Genomic DNA, 23388 nt, shown 5'->3' on the forward strand with positions numbered 1-23388 from the left:
CCTGCTGCTACTGGGATCTGGGAGGAACCTTTGGAGGTAGGATGAAGCTGGAGCAACGGGATCTCACATGCACTGGCCAACCCGCTTGATTTTGTGTTTTCTGGTTCCCAGAGATGTGACCAGCTGCCCCGGGCTCTGGGTGTCATCCGTTCCCAGCTGGGATGAACTGCCCTCCACATCATGGTTCCGGGCTCTGGGTGTCATCCGTTCCCAGCTGGGATGAACTGCCCTCCACATCATGGTTCCGGGCTCTGGGTGTCATCCGTTCCCAGCTGGGATGAACTGCCCTCCACATCATGGTTCCGGGGGTGTCATCCGTTCCCAGCTGGGATGAACTACCCTCCACATCATGGTTCCGGGCTCTGGGTGTCGTCCGTTTCCAGCTGGGATGAACTGCCCTCCACACCATGGTTCCGGGCTCTGGGTGTCGTCCGTTCCCAGCTGGGATGAACTGCCCTCCATATCATGGTTCCTTGCATTGCCTCTCGTCAGATGCTTGTCCGTAGAACAAGAAAACTATCAAATACAATATCTGAGCCAGCAGTGTAGGGGAATACCAGGACAGGGAAGCAGGAGGGGGTTGACTGGGGAACAGGGGGAGGGAAGAGGGCTTATGGGACTTTGGAGGAGGGAGGAACCACGAAAAGGGAAATAATTTGAAATGTAAATAAATATATCTAATAAAAAAATAATATCCGAGCCTAGAAAAATCCTAGACCATTATCCTCTCTCTTCTTTCAAATGGAAAAACTATAGACATTGTGGGTTCAGAAACAGAATATGATGAAAACACTGGAAAGTATCCAGGATGCAAGTGTCCTCATGTGCAAATGCTCCCTATGTATAAGCCACATGATTATCTCATATTTTGCTATGGCAACAGAGCACAATACACATTTTGAACGTTGACCTTTTCCAAGTTGGCAATACAAGGCATGGTTTCCTCAAGATACGGAGAAGCCATGGGACAGTCAGAAGACTCAAGCCACAGACTGTATGACCAGGACTCTTGATACTGGAATTGGAGCATTACCATGTCATGCAGCATTCTGAAAGGTGGTGGCCCAACAACACACTAATATAGGTATGCCAAAGATGTCAAGACAGGTCAGGCTGAACTGTGGTGTTTAATGTAACCTTGTTATCTTCAGTCTGGCATGAGTTCACAAGATGCGAATCCTTATGAATGGAGAAGCATCTTCACATACCACCTCCTTCAGAGCTCTGTGAATGTTAAGGAAGCTGATAGCTGTACCTTCACGATCTTTTTTTCTGATTGGTTTATGGGCCATTTCAATTAAGCAAGGGCTTATAGTAAACAGATGTATCAGGACAGGACTGAGACCAGTCACTGGGGTATCTACTACTCCATGCCTGGGGGTTGGTCAGTCTTGTTGGCCTGTGAGTAGAGTCAGGGTTTATAGACAGTTGGTGAGTGTGCAACTGGAGGGACACAATTGTCTACAGCTACAATTCTTTATCTTCCTGGTGATTCTGTGCTGGAAGGTGTGTGTGTAGTGTACAGCTGAGTGTATGTGAGTGAACTGAATGAGTGTTTATATATGTGTGTGAGTTCATGTGTACATATGTGTGTATGAGTCATCAGCCTGCTTTCTACCTTTTCACTGCCAATTTTTCACTGTAACAGATGTGTTTTAATGGTCTGGAATCCAGGCTGCAGGTACACAATAGCCAGCTTCGGCAGATCTCTATGCAAAGACTAAATAAACCATTCTGGGCCTGGACAGTCATTTTGGGCCTGGAAAGTCATCTCGTTTGCCAATTTGAGCAGTCATTGGGCTGTCCCAGGGATCAACAAACTGCATTCTTACACAAAATATTACAGGCACATACTGGCAGGCCTCGGTGAAGTGAGCTGCGAGTGAGCCCCATTCCATCCATCAAGCCCATAAACCACAGCAGAGAAGGGCTGAGTGGAGCCGTGGATCAACCAAGCCAGCACTGGTGTCATTGCTGTCCTGTGTGCTGCCAGACAATCCCCTGGTCTGAGCATTTACCACCGTCAGCAGCTCACACTATCTGCCCCTAGTGCAAGCTCTTCCTCCGTGTCTTTCTTGTGCAGCACCTGCTGAGCAGTGTGTGGCTTGCACACAGACAGCCTTGCATAAGCTCAGATAGGCTTCATGGACCACTCTTGATTGTGATGAAATGCCTGTTCTCATTTGCATTGCAGCATGGCTCCACTCAAGCTTGGGAATCGTGCTCAGGTATCATCCGGGCTATAAAAGCCTCATGCGTTGGGGCTCAGACTCCTTGTCTGCAAATGATTTCCCCTTGATGTGAACAGGCTGTTCCCACCCAGTACATTCCGTTTGAAGGTGAGTGCTGCCTGGTAGAAATCAACATCCCTTCTTTGTTCAAACAAAAGGCATGCGAACTAGAAATTACAGGGGAAAGATAATGTGAGAATAGCTGTGCTGAGGATGCTTGCTTGTTTCCTCTCCACACTGGTAGGTCAGAAATAAGCTGAGTCATCAGGCTGGGTAGCTCAGAGATGGGGTCACAGGCGCTTGTTACAAAGAAGTAGCATGGAAACTCAACAAGGCAGTTTGCCTCTTGTTTGCTCTGAAGACTAGGGAGTCCAAAAAGCCCAGGTTGACTCTGAGTTCCTGATCCCTTCTGCTTTGCCCACATGCTGGAATCACAGCATGGGCCACCATGCCTGTGTTAAATAAGAGATACCTTTTTTCTCTTAGGATACTGGTTATTGAACTCGGCCTCATGCATGCTTGTCAAGCGCTCTACCTGACCTGTTATCCCTATCCATTCAAACCAAGTCCAGAAGTCTTGCAGGTCAAAGTGTATCCAATTGAGTTTTACAGGAGTGAATACATTGTCCAGCCCACCACCAAGTAATATCCTAGGCAGAAAGACCAACCAACTTTAGAAAATAGTGTTGAGAATTCATTCGTGCAACCTGCGGTTTTGGGGTGTGAGGAGAGAAGACGGTCAGAGTTTGCCCTAACTATAGGTGTGTAGTGGTGGCAGTGGGGTGTATATGGGAGAAGGGAGTTACATGTGAGTTTAGTGTGAGATAGCAGTGTGTGTAGTAGAAAGCAGAGGGGTGAGAGAAGAGACATTCACCTTCCAGCAGCTGTGCCAGCATCTTTGAGGACAAGCAAGCCTCTGGTGAAGGCTCAGGTGAAGGTCTCAACCAAGTCAGGTGGAGAGTCAGCTCATTGCTCTTCTTCCTCAGAGCACGCTGCCAGCTTAGGGTCTGCATGGACAGATCAAGGAAGAGCAAAGCGTCTCTTTCACAGCATTGCATATCTCCCTCAGGTGTGCTTGCTGGTGGACTCAGTGACTCAGAGATGACTCACACGGTCTGCCCTGTAAAATATTCCAAGCAACATACTCATGGCTCCATATTGCATCATCTAAATACTCTCTTATTGAATTGTCCCAACAAAACTCCCGGAAATCACACAAGTCAGGAGAGGTGACAACGCCAAGGTTTGGTTCAATTTTTGTGTACCCAAGAATAAATATACAGCGAATGAGTAAATAAATAACCATTTGGTGACCCATTGAGTGAGCGCGTGACTATGTGAATCATTGAAAGACTATTAATGGATAGCTAAGCTGCCCCAGGAGTTCTCTTTCTATTCCTTCTTACATTAGAAAAATTGATCAGTTTAATTGGACCAGTGACTTCCATTTTAATTAGGCTAATACTGATCTAGTTGTTCTTTCTCTACTGAATCTACCTTGCATGTCTCAACCGTATTTCTATAAGCCAATAGAGACAGAGAGGAAATTTGATGCCTCAATATTTAGGAGAGGTGCATGAAGGTGACTGGTACTTGGGGTGGCTGTGTCCCCACAGTATGTGCGGAGATAAAAGTCAGGTGCCCCAAGGAGACCCAGCCAATGAAGCACTGGCTGGTCTGCAAACATATACCAAACAGGTAGATTTAAATAGATTCATGAACAGTGAAAAGTTGGAGGAAAAATGGGTGTAGCTTAGTGGCATGGCTTTGTGGGGTATGGCATCATGGGAGATGGGTGTGGCTTAGTGGGATGTGGCTTGTTGGGGAAGGGGTGTGGCTTAGTGAGGTGTTGGGGAGGGTGTTAGTGGCATGGAAGTGGGGAGCTGTAGCTTATGGTAAGTCACTTGCCATGCAACAGTAAGATGAGAACTGTTGAAATTCAAGTTCTCAAAGACCACATAATTCATGTTGTAATACAACTGTATTACAGTACAGCTGTAATCCTAACACATTGGAGAGAGATCTGGAGAGCCTTAGACAGCAAGCTGGCTAGGCAGACTTGTTGAATTGGTGAATACGAGGTTAAAGAGAGAAACCACAAGTCACTGTGAAAGGTAGAGAGTGGTTGAGGACACCTAAAATCTACCACGGTCCTCCATACCCACATGAGTACACATTCATACACATCCACACTGAGAAGATCACCTGACGTCAACTTCAGCCCTCCTTACCCATGTGATCACACACTTAAGTATACCCATACACATATGAAGATATACACTAACACAAAAGAATGGTGTGTTTCAGAAGAAAGAATGGGAATTTCCATGTCCAATCATATTAAAGCAGTGGAAGGCCTATGATTAGACCAGAAAAGCTAGGAAGAGCTAGGAGCTGGGAGAACAGAGGACGCAGGAGGAGAAGGGAGGAGAACTGAGACGGCTTTGGACATGGACCTGTGTGGCATTTACTAGCCACAAATAGCTGTTTTTATAAGGTTAGAAATATTGGGATAAAGCTTTTATCATTATCAATTGGCTCTTAAATTTCTATATTGGCATCTTGTAAATTGTAATATTATCTATATAAATCTGATTGGTTAATTAAGCTTTAAGAGTTTTGCTTTACTTGGTTACTGGAGTGTGGGTCTGCTGATGGTGGAGAAGGAACACAGTGGGATGCCATGGAAGCTAGCTGGAAGAGAATAGCTCAGCAGCAGGGAGAATGGCTCCGAGCAGGACCCCACCAGGATATGGTGCTAAAGCCTGGTGGGGCAGAAGAGTTGGCAGGTTCTGTCTCTGTCTCTGTCTCTGTCTCTCTCTCTCCATTTTTTATTAGATTGTTTAAATTTACATTTCAAATGTTATCCTCTTTCCTGGTTTCTCCTCCAAAAATACCCTATCCCATCCCCCATCCCCCTGGTCACCAACCCACCCACTCCTGATTCCTTGTCCTGGTATTCCCCTACACTGGGGCATCTGGCCTTCACAGGACCCAGGGCCTCTCTTTCCTTTGAAGTCCAACAAGGCCATCCTCTACTATATATGCAGCTAGAGCCATGGGTCTCTCCATGTGTACTCTTTGGTTGGTGGTTTAGTCCCTGGGAGGTCTGAGGGTACTGGGTGGTTCATATTGTTCCTCCTATGGGGTTGCAAGCTCCTTCAGCTCCTTTGGTCTTTTCTCTAGCTCCTACATTGGGGACCTTGTGCTAATACTTCCTGCAACAATGGTGAAGATGTGTACAAGATAACCTGAGGAGTATTGATTGAAAATAAGAGAAGGTAAGAAGGTGGTAGGAAGGGAACACACACCCATGCTAGACAAATAAATGCTGTTATAGGTATTCCACTCCAGAGGCTGTCAGTGCTGGGATGCCTGAGACATCTCTTCTGGGTTTATATAGGAGGGTGTGTGGTCTCAGTTGAAGAGCCCTAGTTAGAGTGGGGGTGGGGTATAGAATGTCCCCGGAGCTCCTACTGGAGCTGGGCATCTCACTGCAGGCTAACCTTACTCCCATGTTTAAATATGTTAATAGATTGAATGCCTGAGCCTTCCCAGATTAAGAAGAACACCCGAATACTAAAAAGCCATAGAAAATCAGATATGTGCAACATGTTGCTACTTAAAGAAGAGAATTCAAAAATGTCAGCAGCAATTCTGTACTTATTAGAGTGAAGGCATTTCTTGACAAGAAAAAAATAATTCAAAAATTGTGACTAGGAAGGTAACTTGGCATTAACGTACTTTCCTGGCATGCGAGGTGCCCTAGGTTACATCTTAGTACTGTACGATAAATAAATACAAAGATGGACTTTTAATGAATCTACATACCAACAGGAATGTGAATAGAATCCCAGTTAGCATGGAATCATAATATCCTTGGTGATGAGAAGCTTCTAATGGAAGTTCACAACTCCTTGCTCTCCTATCAGAAAGAAAATGAGATCCTGTAGCACAAGCTAGCTATCCGGGTCCACAAGCTAGCATGTCACCACCAACCGGGAGTCTGTACACAAGGCCACAGGTTTGAAGCTTCCTATTCAATCATAACTTCTGAACTGTTGCTATCTATTGGCACAACACAGAAATGGAGAACCACCTGCCCAAAGTGTCTGCCTGGGTCTGGTCTTAAGTACACTTTTGAAAAAGTCTCATTGATTGATTTTATTTTGTGTGGGATAACATTTGATGCAGCTTTGTCCATGGACCAGATTTACCACTGATGCCCTCAGAAGTCAGAAGAGGGAACAAGATCCCTGGAACTGGATTTTTATAAATGGTAAAACACCATGTGGTTTCTGGCAATCAAACTCTGGTCCTCTGCAAGAGCCACCCCAGTGCTCTTAGCCAACGGGTTATTTCTCAGGTCCCTTGGGCTGTGTTTTCAGGAACCTGCTTTAGCCAATTTAGTTAATAGCTGATGGATAAAATGGGCACATGTAAGGTTGACAAGGCCTCAGGAACAAAGGCACTTACCACTAGGCATGATGATTGCATTGGGTCCCAGGGTCCCACACAGTGGTAAGAGGGAAATGACCTCCACAAGTTGTTTTTCCAAACTTGTGCCATGGTACACATGTGCATGTGCACACACACACACAAAGACACACACACACACACACACACACACACACACTAAATGAATACATATTTTTCTTGCTTTGTATATCTGCCTGGAACCCCTCTTGCCTCATTCACCCAGCCATGACAAGCAGATACAGAGGGCATCAAACAGGTGGACTTCAAGCCTGCCTCGGCCACACCCCGCAGGAGTCGCCTGAGCTGCTGGAACTCTGAGAATTATAGTCTCCAGTCTCACCTTCTTACCAACCTTCCTTTCAGAATAATCCCAACTCTGTTTGGACACAGGAGAGGATGTATTCTATTTGTCATCCTGAACTATTTAGCTAAGATTTGAGACCTTTGTAAACTGAGTAGAATTGGCAATGAGCCCAATTGTTTTAATTGGGAATACAATTGAAATTATAATTTCATTGCAATTAAAATCAGTGAAGTTACATTAAAATTATAATTACTTGATTTGCTTGAATTAGGCATGAACAGTGAAGTGAGGAAGGGTTACCAAACCTACTAATGAGATTTGATGATTTACATAATTAAGTATAATGGAATCCAGCAAGTGACAGCTCGTCGGTTCAGGCTGTGGTGATCCTAAGGTGTGAGCATGTGTGCTCATCCTCTCCAAGGCTGAGGGAGAGTGGGAATGTGATGCTCGAGGAACTCAAGTACTGAAAACAGAAGGCCTGGGCTAGAAAAGAAATTCATATTCCTCCTTACCTCACTCTTTGAAGAAAATGCAGATGACCTGTAGGCAAAAAACAGAGTAGGCAAAAAACAGAGTAGGCAAAAAACAGAGTAGGAAAAAAAAGATTAAAAAATGAGCATCTTTAGCATGAAAAGAGCATACATGTGTCAACTATACCCCCATGCTGAATATTATCCACAGTCACCTTTCCCGTCACGCTAATGCACTCAATCAGTAAAGCCCCACGTTCACACCTGCCAGAGAAAGAGCTCAAGAGTAGATATGTGAGCGGGGAGCGAATGGTAGTCTTCAGTGAGGATACTTTCCTTACACACACACACACACACACACACGAGTGTATACATTTTCATTGTTAAACAACAAAAAAAAAAGCTTAAATTTAGGACGATAGGGATTTAGTAATGACATGCATTTCATACAGATTGCATCCAGGACTCCATCCCAGATGCTTGTTTGGGTGTGGAGCACTCACCTGGATAAGGGCCCTCACTTTACACGTACAACCTCAGCTCTAGGAAACTTTCCTGCCACCACCACTGAGCTACATCCTGGATGAACCAAGGTGGGTGATTAACCAGTTCAGGAGTGGACAGACAATCTGACTTAATGCTTGCTGACACTTGTGATTTATTTTCTTTGGTTTTAGTTTTGTTTTTTTTTTCTTTAGCAGGATAACTTGCAAAGGCAGAGGGCAGATATGGGGGGAACATGAGTGGGATTGGAGAACATCAAAGAATCAATAAAATTGTTATTGAAAAAAATAAAAGGAATGTAGCTTCATGTTGTATTGGGATTTGGATTAGTTTGAGATGGCACAGGTCTTATGCCTGCTGTCAGTTCTAAACATTCACATGTGCAGTTGTACTGCTATGTGTTCACATGTGCAGCTGTCCTGCTGTGTGTTCACATGTGCAGCTGTCCTGCTGTGTGTTCACATGTGCAGCTGTCCTGCTGTGTGTTCACATGTGCAGCTGTCCTACTGTGTTCTCACATGTGCAACTATCCTGCTGTGTGTTCACATGTGCAGCTGTCCTACTGTGTTCTCACATGTGCAGCTGTCCTACTGTGTTCTCACATATGCAACTGTCCTGCTGTGTGTTCACATGTGCAGATGTCCTGCTGTGTTCACATGTGCAGATGTCCTGCTGTGTGTTCACATGTGCAGCTGTCCTGCTGTGTACTCACATGTGCAGCTGTCCTACTGTGTGTTCACATGTGCAGCTGTGCTGCTGTGTGTTCTCACATGTGCAGCTGTGCTGCTGTGTGTTCTCACATGTGCAGCTGTCCTACTGTGTGTTCACATGTGCAGCTGTCCTGCTGTGTGTTCACATGTGCAGCTGTCCTACTGTGTTCTCACATGTTCAGCTGTCCTGCTGTAGTTGGAAGAGTTTCCTTGAAGTCTTCCACCACCTCTGTCTTTTAAAATCTTTCTGACCCCTGTTTACAATGAGCCTTGTGAGGAGCGGATGGTGTGAAATGGATTTAATGGTCCAAAGTCAGGAGGGCCAGGAGATATGGGGATGGATTCAATATAGTTGGGAGAAAGGTTAATATGACCAAAGCACATTGTATGACATTCTCAAAGAACTAATTAAACAAAATCAACTAGGCTCCAGGTCTCTAAGTAAGAATCAGGTAAATTCCATCCTTTTATCAAAGCCAAAGGTTGTTTTCTTCAACTCAGTTTTCTCAATCAAATTTTTAAAGTCAAATGTAGATCTTTTATGCTCCTGAAAACATATCTTGATGTTTTCCGCTAGGTGATCTGACAAGGCTGGCCATGACTCAGAAGTCAACTCTGCTCAGTGTCCTTCCATGGGGAGACTGTCTTCCACCCTCTCACAATCACTGAAAAAAGCAAGGCTTCTGGGTCAGTACTGGGCAGGCTGTACCCAAGACACATGCCCACAGAACCTACTGCTGAATGCAAAGAAGGAAAGGAAGCATTGCTGGTTCATGATACAAACTCTGAACTTAGCAAGTCTGATTCATTAAAGGCAGCTTCAGGCATGACTCAGCATTCACACCATCCAGGCCCACCTGTTTCCAAGAGATCTCAGCCACCTCCAGGGGGCCAAAGAGAGAGTTCTTCCTAAAGACAGGTGGGCACTTTCCTTCCTCTTTTTGACTTATTCCTGTGCATACATGAACCACCGTCACACTTATGCTAATTAGCCTATGACCAGAGCAGAAAAATCACTGAGATAAGAATGAATATTCATCATCGAACCAATCTCTTTCCTAGAGGATAGAAGGAAGGCAGCTGCACAAAAAGCCCCTGGGGAAGTTGGGAGTACTCAGCTGTGTTTTGACTTCTGTGGGGGAATAGTGCATGGAGCTGAGTTTAAAAGTTTTGCAGGTGGAGGCCTAGTCATATACCTTTACTTGTTGGACACATTCTGTGATGAGGCTGATTCGTTCAGATCTGGGAACCCTTCACAAATCAGGTTCTAGGGATGCTCAGGTTCTAGGGATACACATACAAGCCTCTTTCAATTCATTATGTTCCCTAATGAACTATGGATTTAGTAACAAAAGTCAGGTTGTAAGATTAGTATTTTATCTTCATACACATAAATAAATAAAAAGAAAGAAATCATTTTACCCTGATCATAAATATCACCTAAGGACTCTACCTAGTGGGTAATAAGGATTTAAGAAAAGTTATTAAATTTTATCTTTTCTAAAGCATATTGGTCTACTCTTTTCCTAATACAGATTAACTCTCTCTATACCAGTGGCTTTAGCATCACCCAGGAGTACAGTATCTCTTGGCCCTTCTTGGCTGCCATTATATTAGAGTGTTGCCTTTACTCTGAATCTCTTCCCTCTTCAGGCTACTTATGGTCTGTGCTTCTCACTGGAAGTTAGCAGGGGAACTCTCATTGTGACTTATCACAGAGCTCAAAAAAAGAAGGTACTTAATAGATGTCAGCAAGATACATCTCCTCATTTCAAAATCATCATCATCATCATCATCACCACCACCACCATCATAGTCATCATCTGTATGAGAGTGCATGATGTCTGTGTGTAGGATGTGTGCAGGTGTGAGTGGTGCATGCATGGAGCTTAGAAGACAACAACTCCATGGAATCCATTTTTACCTTCTGCCTTTTTTTGGGTTCTGGGACTCTAACCTGGGTCACGAGGATTTAACCTACTAAGGCACGTCACCAACTTCATTCTTCTTTTTAAACATCATGGCATGGAGACTCATCCTGAGTTTGTGGAAGGAAGGGCAGAACTATGAGCTCCTCACTTTCAGCCTAACTCAAGTGACCAGTGTTTTATTTTTCATACAGGAAAAGCCTGTATAGAAAAGTCATTTATTTCCAAACGCATTCTAAAAATAGGAGACCCTGTTCATTCTGAACTCAAGGAAACTTCTCCACCCAGACACTGGGAGGAAAATGGTCATATGGAGATGTCTTGGTCTTTAGTTGGCTTCTCCAGAATTATTGCTAATTTGAGGTCATTTTAAAAACTAATGCAATGTTATACACTTTTGTCAGAAACAGAGGAAGACACACCTAAAATACTCAGGGAAAAACAACAGTGCTCTCTAAAAAGCTTAGTGTGCTTGGAGTCCAGAATTCTTAAGCCACTTCTCAAGAGTAAGCCACTACAAAGACCTGGGCCATGTGTTTCCATTCTGAGGGTCTCCTTGTAACTCAGACCAGTGAACGTTTAGTAGGGAGTCTTGCAGCAGCACCAGTGCTTGTCATGACCCTGTCTCCCTTGCAATCTCACAGTGTATCTCTGTGATCATGACCGGACTCCACAGTAATGTATCTGCCTTCCCTTTTCTGCAACTAGGGAAAAAAATCAATCTAGAAATGAAAAAGAATACATCTGCAAACCAGAATCTCTTCAATGTCTTTGAAGAAACATACCTCACACCCTACCTTCCCGAAAGGGTGCTAGTGGGACTTTCTCAGAGCCAAGGAGAGGCTGTAGCTTCCCCCACTGCACCCCTCCCACTAGCAATTGCAGATTCACTCTGCAACATTTGCTTATGTTAGTATTGTTTCTCAAGAGACGGGTGTTCTGTGTTCCAACTCCCTACACCTTAATTAATTTCCACCATGGGAACCTCTTTAGGAGGCGATCCGTTCTGTGCCATCAAATTTAAGGGTCACCAGAAGAGCTGAGATGTTTCATGTCTTTCTTCTTGGGGATTGTATGCAAGAACAGATGCCAGCCTCTCAAAGGGACAATGCTTGAACAAATCTCTCCCATTTGTACCTAAGGATTTGAGAACATGTTTATTTTCTTGTAATCACTTCACTGTCTTCTTTTGAGAGACAACCTAGCTATTAGGGACGATTAACCAGGATAGAGCATTTCCATAGAAATCTCCTGGTAGAACATATTGGGCAAGACTCCATTCTGAATCTTCTTCATAAATAATCCCTGACAGTCTGCTTTATTGTAATTAAGGATGGAAAGAGGAAAGGAGAGAAAAGAGTAGAAGAGATGAAAATCAAGATTTTTTTGTTTTTGTTTTTTTCCTTGGTTTTTCGGATTTCGTTTTTTTCGAGACAGGATTTCTCTGTATAGCCCTGGCTGTCCTGGAACTCACTTTGTAGACCAGGTTGGCCTCAAACTCAGAAATCTGCCTGCCTCTGCCTCCCAGAGTGCTGGGATTACAGGTGTGTGCCACCACCGCCTGGTGAAAATCAAGATCTTAAACTTCTCCTTGGTTATCAAGCTAATCCAAGTTCCTTTTCTGAGCAATATACTGATACTGAAACTCCAGAAACTTCACCTTCCCAGCTCTGAAATGTGTTCACATTTGGAAATTAGACAAGATAAACATGTGTTGAGTGCCAGATGCTATAGGCTAATGACTTGCTAACAAGAAAAAGCCAGCCAGTGCATGTGGCCTGTGTGTTATGGTCAGTTGTGACTATCAGCTTGATTGGATTTGGGGCCAACCTAAGGATACACTTCTGGGTGTGCCTGGGAGGGTAGCTCTAGAGAGAACTCTCCCTGAGAGCAGGCTGCACCTTCTTGCAGTAGACCAGGGCATTGCTTTGCTCCTGCTTGGCTGCCTCTGCTTGTGCCATGGCCTCTAACCTTGCAGACATCAGAACACTGTGCTGTTGGGGTACCTCCCAACAGCCTGTATCTATGGTACTGCCCTATGCTTTCTCTTGGACCTTTTAGCCTTTTACACTTCATATTAAGGTATGGGACTGTTTTGAATTGATTTTTGTGGTGCATGAAAGCTTTGAGTATGATCTCATTATTCTGTATTTGCATATGCACATCCACATTTTCCTTTTTTCAATGTATATTGATCCCATTGCCACAACATCTGTGGCTGTAGCTGTGTGGACTTATTTGGGGGCTCTGTATTAAACCACATTCATTTGTATCTGTATCTATAGCTGGCTCTGGCTCTGTATCTGGATCTGTATCTGTATCTGGATCTGTTCTGTATCTGTATCTGGATCTGGATCTGTGTATCTGGATCTGGATCTGTGTATCTGTATATGTATCTGTATCTGTATCTGTATCTGTGTATCTGGATCTGGATCTGGATCTGTGTATCTGGATCTGGATCTGGATCTGTGTATCTGTATCTGTATCTGTATCTGCATCTGTGTATCTGGATCTGGATATGGATCTAGATCTATATCTGTTTCTGTATCTGTTTCTGTATTTGTATCTGGATCTGGATCTCGATCTGGATCTGGATCTCGATCTGGATCTGGATCTGTGTATCCGGATCTGGATCTGGATCTGGATCTGGATCTGTGTATCCGGATCTGGATCTGTAGATCTGGATTTGGATCTGGATCTAATCTATATGTTCTGTGTCAGCACCTACTCTCTGACTGTCACTAAAGAAAACACACCATAGTTTTGAGGTCAGAGACAGTGATATCTGCCAATGTTTCTTTCTGAATTGATTATTCTGGATATTTTATGTTTCTATAAAACTGAAAGATTTTTTTTCCTAGTCCTGTGAAGAAACATTCTAATAGGAAATATTTGAATCTATAAGTGTTTTCAGTAATGTAGTTATTTTTCACACTATTAATTCTGGAAACTTATGAGTAAAACTTATTAAAAATAAGATCCAACTGTCTAAGAAACATACCTCTCTTGCAAAGACATCCAAAAAACTAAATACATAGAAATCAACATAGTGTGCAAGCAGAAGTGCTATAAAAGCTGGCACAGTGGTTTTCATTCCTGGTCAAGTAGACTTGAGACAAAATATCATTAGCAGAGGCAAAGGACAGTGTTCTAATAAAGGGATCAATCGTCATGATAATATGACAATTATAAGTATTTATGAAGCAAATATTGGGGCTCTCACTTTCATAAGACAAACACAGTGACACACTGAGGATGACTGTCTTCAGTGCTACCTTATTCTCATCTTTAAGTAGACCTTCCACCTAAATATGCATTTATAAACAACAAACCTGAACCTGAAAGTGAAAGTCTTCAGAAAGAAAAGTCCCAATGGGACAGACTCACTGTTGAATCCTAGTGTATTTTTAGGAGGATCTAGCACCAATACTCTTCAAAATATTTCATAAAACAGGAAAAAACAAATTCCTCATGGTGGTTTTACTAGAAAGTGGTATTTACTAGAAATACTCCCTTGGCTCTGGTATTTGGATGTGTGGCCCTCTGTTACTGGTGTTGTTTGGGGAGGCCTTTATGAGAGAAGACCTTTGTGGGTGTTTAACCTCACTGTACTTCCAGTTCACACTCTCGGCTGCATGTTTGCTATCGAGGACATGATCTCTCAGATTCCTGCTCCAGCCTCTCTGCCTGCCTGCTGCCACGCATCCCCACCATGATGGCTTTCTTCACTCTGAAATCTGAAGCCCAAATAAACTCTTTATTACGTAAGTTGTGTTTTGGAATTTGTAACGTTTAACAGCAACAGAAAGGTAACCAGTACACTGCTCTGTCAAACCACCTCTGTGAAATCAATATTACCCCCTTGTTCCAAAACCAGATAAGGACATAACAACAATCAATCTATAGAAATTCCCCAGTGAGCATTGATGTGATGATTCTCAACAAAATACTCACATAGGTCTTTCAAGAAGCCTTTGCTGATATGCTCACTAGGCTAGGACCAAGCCCCTTGGTCATGACACAACATCATACTTTTCCCCATATTTGTAGTTAAAATACTGATTGGAAAACAAATCCATTAGGATTCTTACTGTAAGTAACATAGCAACCCCCTCGCAGGTTTAGCATAAAAGGATTTCCCCTCAAAGATGTCAGAGTTCATGGACTCACTGGAATTGCTGAAGACTAAGGTTTTTGGAAGCTGACTCTGTGCAGGAACTAGAGAGGGTAATAATATCCTGGATCCGTACTCAGCTCTGCGGCCAGGATTGATCTTTAGACAATACACAGACATTATGCAGGACCTGATACCATATCTCTATTGTAAACTGAGTCTCTCCATAGCAAAAAGTTCTCACAGGATACACTGATCCTTAACTTCTAATATGACGGATGCGGAAATATATATTCATGGATCTAGGGAAACTGGAAAATGGTGAGGTCAAATAACAAACAAGTAAAATTTGGTAGAGCCAAGAAGAGAACAAGAAAGGAAAGTTCACTTAGTATAATTATTTGCTTCCCATCTCCTTCTCCAGAAAGATTTTATTTGATCTAGAAAGAGTCGTGTCAACCCAAGAAAGTGATGTACTTATGTACAACCTACCAATGACTCCAACAGAACAACAGCACAGATGGACTTTGTGGTCTCCCCTGTGGCACAGGACTGCCTGCAGCTAGAGTTTGAAGCCATTGCTTCTACAAGAGGAGATTGTATTGTATACAGCTTGCTCTGGAGAAGATCTCAGTTCAAACCCAAACTATGGTTTTTCTAGAATGCCCATGTGTTGTGCTTCACACATTAAAAAGAAAAAGGTTATGTCAAATTATGATTCAGAAGCTATCAGAGGCCAGGGCCTTAGAAATCCAGTAACTCCTAGGTTTTCATAAACAACACAGAATAGACCCACAAACCAAATGAGTCTGGGTAATCATTATCATCATTACTAGGGTTTGCTAAAACTCTAATCAGTCTTCTGTTCTTGTAGATTCTGGGATTTACAGAATTTTTCAGATGTGCCACCTTATGTTTGCAGTCTTGGGTCACATTCATAACACACAGCCTGAGCTGATGGATGTGACCACTGTTGATAGGAGAGCATAAAGACTTGCTAAATTACAGCAATGGCAACCACAAAAGATCAGAACTGTGCACACTCAGAGAGGCCTTTCTCCCACAGTGGAGCGCTCTGTGACAGGCATGGTCTGGTCTTGGAAAACTGTGAGTCCTTATCAATAGCACTGACTATGATAAGGTAGCTGGCCCGCCACTCCTGTGTCCTGCCTGTGGCACTGTGGTAATCTCAGTAAAATGTATCCTGTTGAGTGAAACATGGCAACATCAGTAATTAGAAAAAAATTAAATACTTGGACCAAAAGAGAGTGATTTGGCAGAATGCCAGATCTATCAGTTGGTTTGTATAAGCCTTGGCTATAGTTGGGTAAACAGACAAAATTCTTATTTTAGACTAAGATTTTATAATTCAGAAATAATTAATACATAATTAGTTGGAGCTATAAATTGACGAAAGATTTTCTTTACCATAAAAATCTATGAAAAAATGTTTTCTTTTTATAAAAGAAGGTCGGTCTGCTCAAAAATATGTAGTAAGGAAGCTATAAAAATGCTTAATAATATTCCTTTCTTTTAACTTAGAGTCTCCAATATCAAACATGGGCCTTGTCATAAAGGCCTTGTACTTGTTTCCTGTTTCTAAATATTACTGGCCAGATGGTGGGCTGGATTAATTTTATCCTTCCCTCCCTGTGTTCTTTAAATTAGGTGCTGTGCTCTGTTTGCATTGTGCATGATAGCTTTGTGGGATCAATCCCTCTAGCTAGCTAGCCATCCACACATCTACTCAAATGTCCATTAAGTTTTAGTTTAAAATTATGTGTAAATGAATATACCATAAGAATATAGACAGGACATATTCTCTAGGTTATTATATAAGAATTATTTTTGCTGTGTCCTTTTTTTTTTTTTTAGAAAATCCATGTGCTTCTCAGCATACTCAAGAGACTCATAGAGACAGGAGACCCTCTCTGATGTCAGGATACCTACTATTGTCCCTTTGGTCTCCATGAAGAAGTTTCAGACAGAATAAAGACCTTGTCCAGATTCTCAGGGCTCTGTTGCCAGGTTGACCTGAAACACATTTAACTTGACCATCTTGCCTTTGTAATTATTTCACCTTCAAGGGAATTAAGACAAAGCGGGTATCACTTTCTATCTAAGAGAAAGATTTTTTCTTTGCTTTAGCCTGATTTTCTTGGCATGTGCAGCAAGAATTATTGAGGGAGATTTCAAGTTGTTTCCCAGGACTGAAGTCCCACCCAGGATGGACAAAGAATGCCATGCTCAGGGAAGGTCCATCTGCAGGTAATATGTTCACCACACAAGCATATGAACCCATAGCTTAGATCCCCTTTTAGATAAAAGCCAGACATTGAGGTGCACACATGTAACCCAAGCACTGAGGAGTGCAGAGTAAACAGATGGATAAAGGTTTCTCAGCTGGGAGAGAATGCCCAGTGAATCATTTCCAATCACTGATAGACTCCTCCCTATCAGCCATTCTAGCTGGTGTGATGAGCTCTAGGTTCATCTAGGACACACACACACACACACAAGAATGCCGTGTCCCACGTGGTGGTGGTCAGGTGCACAGGCACATGCATTGCTGATGGACAGATATTACTGTTGCTGATGGACAGACATTATTGATTTCTTCATTTTTATCATCTTTGACTCTGTTTATGAAGACAGAAAGTTGACTTTCTTATGGTCTTATGGGATACCTTGAGCCTTTTTTCAACAACCAAAAATTATATTTTTGCCAACTGACCCAAGCTCATCATTTTTTCTTCCCGTCTCTGCTTTCATCTTAGACTATTCAAGGATTATGAAGATCATCTCAAATTTTGGCAGGAATTAATACTTGGGGGACAGATAATTGCCATAATTTTGGCACAAATATTTGGCAGGATCTGGGTAATTTGTCTGTGATTCAAAAGTATTTGTGCCTGTGGAAATCTTTCATAACACAAACCCCTAGATCCACAGAGTGTGCAAATGGTTCTGGACAGGTGGCTGCCTGAACATTTTCAAATATTCTAGGAGCTATGTTTGTGCCAAGCAGAAAAGGGATGCTTTCTCTTCTCCACAATTCCTTATAGTGGTCAAGACTTCTCACCCGGGTGAGAAGGCCTCAGGAAACTCTTGCAAACAATGATGGATTACTCTCAAAGTGAACATTCTATCAATAGTTTCTCTGTAGGGCAAGTGCCAGCAGTTAGCTCAACACAGAGACAAGAGGCTCCGGGGAGGCCTCCGGACCACATCTATGAAAATGCAGAAATTTAATCCGATAAGCTGACAGTTTTAGAAATGATTTTTACTCAACCAACAGGAACAATCTCTAAATAGATAGCTAAGAAGAAATGATCACATTCCCCCATTGTGTGTGGCCTCGAGCATGCAATTAGCAATGACATTGCAGGGATTTGTCATGGCTGAACTAATAGCTGGGATAAGCCCAGCTAGCAGTTTTAACATTGCAGCCATAAATGAACGCAATAAAACACCTGGAGCTGTTAATAAGAGTAAAAATGTCTCTCAGCTTCATGCTAAACAGCAGAATGGTTTGCCCATAATTAAAATCACAGATACTTTTACCACTCAGTGCCACTCAGGTTCCTTGAGAGTGTTGTTCTGATAGTTTCCTAAACTGTTGTGGGTACGCTAAAGACAAGGTGACTTCTTAGGCATTCAGGATTAAAAGTGGATATTTAGTGGTATTGTAAATGTTCACAGAGGCTGGGAAGAGAGGGAACTCCTGCCAAGGGAGTCTTACTCCTTCCTGCTACTCTAGAGGTCACTGCTGAAGCCTGCTGTTGCCTAACACTAAAAGCAATATTAAGATTAATAACTTATCTTTCTTCCCAAGAATTGTTTTGACATATTGCATCCTCCCTTACCTATAAAAATATATTCGATTTCATTGAAGATCTTTGCGTGTGGCCATGAGAAGTATTCTGTGTGAGTTCTGTGGCACAAAAAAAAAAGTAAAATTATAATTGCCTTTCCACACAGGCTGCTCATTTGCTTAGCTAACGGGGCTTTACAAAGCCTCTCTATCCTAATTTTCAAAGGATGAAAAGGCAGTGCGGGATGAGCTAGCTCCACCAGTGTCTTGTTAAGAAGAATATACATCGAGAAGAAACAGACAGGCTGCTTCTCCCTGTCAGACACCTGCCCTCCTCCCACCCCCACTGTGGCAGCAGCGCCTCTGCCAAGGTCCCCTGACTGAGAGCCTCCATTCACAAATCCTTGTTTTAATATTTCACAACAGAAGATAAATATCCGTGAGCAACCCCTGCCTCCAATCAAACCACCCCCAAGTTCTCGCATGCTGGCGAGAAGCTTCATCCTCTACTCATCTGCAATGACTCGTTGTTGTTTTGGAGAGCAAGGGACACCCCACTATAACCCCTGATGATACTGTCACCTGCTCTTTACCTCTTCCCTTGTGACGTCATAAAATGATCTCATCTCGCATCACGCTGTTGACGCTTGATGCTGATTCCCTCGTCTCTCTCCCTGACACTTCTCGGGCTGTCCACAGGAGAATGAATGGGAGTCAAGGAGCAGCCATCGACTGTCTCAGTAGCACTGACAGTGACAACGTTTTCTAAACCTGTTTCCCATCCATCTTATCCCTTCTACTTAGAAACAATGATTTTGCAATTCCCTGTTAAAGAAATCAAAATCCAAAACCTCTCTGAACATACCCCAGTCTTGTATTTCTGGCCCTGTATTGCTGGCCCAACTTTTAAAAATCTGTTATGATGGCTTGCATGAGTGAGTTTGTCAATATTTGTGTGTATTTTCTACACTAAGAGAATAGGAAAGCCAAATAGTATTACAGCCGCATTGTGCGCGCTGTTGACCGCTTGTGGAGTTTCCTATGTGGGACTCACATGCAGTGATGACTAAATGTTTACCACTAAGAACGGGACAGTTGCGTACAGTAAGGAAGTGAGGGCTATTTTATTTTGCCATTTAAATGTGAGAAGATTCACAGATTTTTTCATTAACACCTAAATCTTCTCTCTCATCCCTGTGGACTATAAGTTCTGTATATTTTACAACTATGGAGGTAATTAATTCAACAGGATTTCTTTCATATTTATTTTTATTTTATGTATATGAGTGTTTTGCCTGGATGCAAGTAAGTGAACCATATGTGTGCCTGGTGTTCTTGGAGGCCAGAAGACATCAGGACCCCATCAGGACCCCATTCAGGACCCCATCAGGACCCTTGAGACTGGGCTTACAGATGGTGACACCGCAGAGGTACTGGGAATCAAACACAGGCTCCTTTGGGAGAGCAGCAAGCGCTCAGAACCACGCTAAGTCATTTCTTCAGCTTCAGGATTTTTTTTTTTTGAGGGTGCCAGGGATCAGAGTAAAGGTAATAAGAACACTACCAGCTCAGTGACGCACCTAGCTCAGACGTGGGGCTCACACTGCATCTGGGCATTAAGACAGTATCTCAGGAGTACCTAGTAAAACTAGGTCTGTGGGCTGCCTGCCTGTGCCGGTGTGGGCTGCCTGCCTGTGCCGGTGTGGGCTGGAGCTGCTGCATGAGTAGTCGTAGGTCTTCTCGGTTCCACTTTAATGCTTTGCGTCCAGGCTTGGAATACTTTCTGCGGACCCTAAGCTTCGTGAAATATTCAAGGGTGAAATTAGTTGATCGAAGAGTCACTTAGGGAGAAAGGAGCGGCCATGTCTGAAGGACACACATCGCTCAAAAGAGAAGCTACTTGTGAGGAACTCGCTAGCATCATGCTTTACTGTCACTGGTTACAGCAATACCAAAAACAAAAAACGAAAACAAAAACATGCACGACTGCTTCGCCTCGTCATCTCCACCTTGGAATGTGTTGTCTTGCTCCCCTCTGTTCTGAATCTGTTCCCTAATCACATCTTCCCCAGCAGTGGTCAAGATTACCATTCTCATAAGAGGTGGGTATGAAGACAAAGTTTCTGTGGTGAGATACGAAGTGCCTGGGAGAAGGTTCTCCGGCTACCCACAATGCAGAGCGGTCACTAAGCGGGGAGTTGAACATCTCACAGCTTCACACTGAGGCAAGAGCATCCTGCCTTGAGTTCACATCCTTGCTGTGACTTCTCCTTTGGACACCCTGACCTGAATCATTGGTCCTGCCTGGGCTCACAGCTATAAAACCCCCATGTCCCAGTTATCCTTGATGCTTTGTATTTTAAAAGGCCATGAATGATGGAGGATGTAGTTGCCCATTAGAAACAGGTTTTGTGAAACTGTTCCTAAACAGTTTATTATAGAATTAAAAGTACCTAAACACATGACTCCCACTAAAAACAAATAGTGAGGTGACCTTGCGTGACAGGGGCACGCTGGTCAGCCTCGGGCTAGGGTGAGCATGTGAGTGGGACTTTCAGGAAGGATCTTGAATACTAAACTGAAGAGAAAAGTAAAAACCCTGATTTTAGTTTTTATTCCATTGTTTTCTTGTTTTGTTTGTTCCTTTTGTTTTGTTTTCTAGAGCTTTGGGATTCCGACAACCAGAGGTCTGTTTTCTCTCCTGGTTCCTTGCAAGCCTCTTGTCATATTGCTGGTCTGTGCTTTGGATGTAGGTATAATTCTAGCCACACAGAATCAATTTCCAGGGATGTTTGTTCTCCTACAAGTTTGGGGAACAAGCAGATCTAAAGGAACAGCCTAAAGCCATTAGGTAGGTGCCACGGATCTCTCTGCTGACTTGAAAGAAGGGTGCAAGCAGGCAGTCTACTCTCTGGATACCCTGGTGGACGGGCATGGGCTGTGCTAGTCTTGAGTGTGTCCTGCTAACATGGGCTGTTCACAAAGCTCTGAGAGCTGCTGACCTTTGGGTGGCCGTCTGTTGAAGCTCTGCAATGCTTATCTGCTGCTCTGGCTGCCATACCTGGTGTCCTCAAGTGTGACGAACCTCTGTGCCTTCTCTACCGTTAATTCCTCACAGAGGCAGAGCTGGCTACAATCTTGTTAATCTGGGCAGATTACTATGGAAGCTACATCTTCCTTGAGGTCTGTTAATCTGTCTTAACGCTCACCCAATAATGTCAAGAGACAACACAGCATAAGAAGGGTTAAATTTTCCAAAAAACGTCTCGCTTTACTCACAGGGAAGATCTATAATTTTACGTTGAGCAAATCAACTTAATTCCAACTTAAAGGGCTTCCACTGAAATCCCCCCTTATCCCAAAAGCAAGCTAAAATTACAAAAGACATGTGGGGAATTCAAAATGTAAAATCCTTCTTAAAGAGAATTTCTCTTTATAGGGAGTCACAGAGATAAAAAACAAGAAGAGAGACTGAAACCTCATAGATCAATGTTGTATAGCCTCTGTGTGTGTGTGTGTGTGTGTGTGTGTATGTGTGTGTGTGTGTGAATGTGTATATGTGTGTATCTTCACCCAGTGTCTTGGACTTCAGGATATCACAAGATGAGAAGCAGGAGGACCTGCTAGACAGTGCTTAGCACACTTTGTCAGCATCTCTCTTTTAATGATGCAACTGCAAATGAGTGTAGGTTTGTAATTAGGAGGCAGAACAGATGGTGGAGACTTAGTTTAAAGTGTTCATTAAAATAACCTGCACTGCCAAGTTACTGTTCCCTGCTAGGGGGCTGCTGCTCAGTTGAAATGTGTTGTGTGGAGCTGAGATGTAGGGAAAGATCACCACAGTGGGGAATCCATTGTAACTGTTTCCCCATTGCACAACAGTTTCCAGATGTGCACAGGCAGAGCCTCTAAGTTTGTAGCCAGAAGCAGTTATGGAACATCAAAAACTCAACCAAATCCCAAGTCAGATAACCATGTTTTTTGTTTTGGGGTTTTTTGTTTTGTTTTGTTTTGTTTTGTTTGTTTGTTTGTTTTTGTTGTTGTTGTTTTGTGTAAGAAATGCAGTTCTTCAATTCACCTGTAGGAGGCAGCCTCTCAGAGAGGCCCTGGTTTCCCCCTTTGTACTATGCCGCTCTTCTGTGGTCCCCCGCCCAAGAGTGTGAGTGACCTGGATTTAATGCCTACCTTCTAAAGAATCCAATTCAATTTGCATAACGAACTGTGGACAAAAGTGGTGGGACGACACCTCTGGGAGTCGGCTACAAAATGCTGGCTCCCATCTTGAATATTTTCTCACTCTCTAGCTGGTAAAAGCCAGATGCCAGGTTGGGAGCTGTCCCCTGCAGAGGCCCAGGTGCCAGAGCCTGGTGTCCTGGCAGCAGCCAGTGAGGATTATGAGTCACCCAGAGCCACATGAGTTAATCTGGGGGCAGATCTGCCTCTAATAAGCATTGAGCATATCCATTTCAGAGACCTTGGTGCTTGAGGGACCCACCAAGTATATTCAGACCCTTGGCCACTGAAAATAAACAGTCATAAGCACCTAACTAGTGGACAATTTGCTATGCAGAGCTCGGAAACACGGGGTTCATGTTCAATCCTCACCCGGCGAGTTACCCACTTACTCATTTTTTCCCCTTCCTGTTTGATATAATTATGAGTGAGTAGTTGGTTCCTGGAATTTCAATGAGAATATAGGATGAAAGACCTTGTCAAAATATTCAGTGGTGAAATCGCCAGTGAGCTTTCGTATAATTGAAATGTCAAATTTATCAAAGCAAACTGGGTGGGCAGCTCTGGTAACCCTCGTCTAGAATCATGTGCTTCCGTA

Source organism: Apodemus sylvaticus, chromosome 16 (assembly GCF_947179515.1).
Source record: "Apodemus sylvaticus chromosome 16, mApoSyl1.1, whole genome shotgun sequence".
In the NCBI taxonomy this organism is placed as follows: Eukaryota; Metazoa; Chordata; class Mammalia; order Rodentia; family Muridae; genus Apodemus; species Apodemus sylvaticus.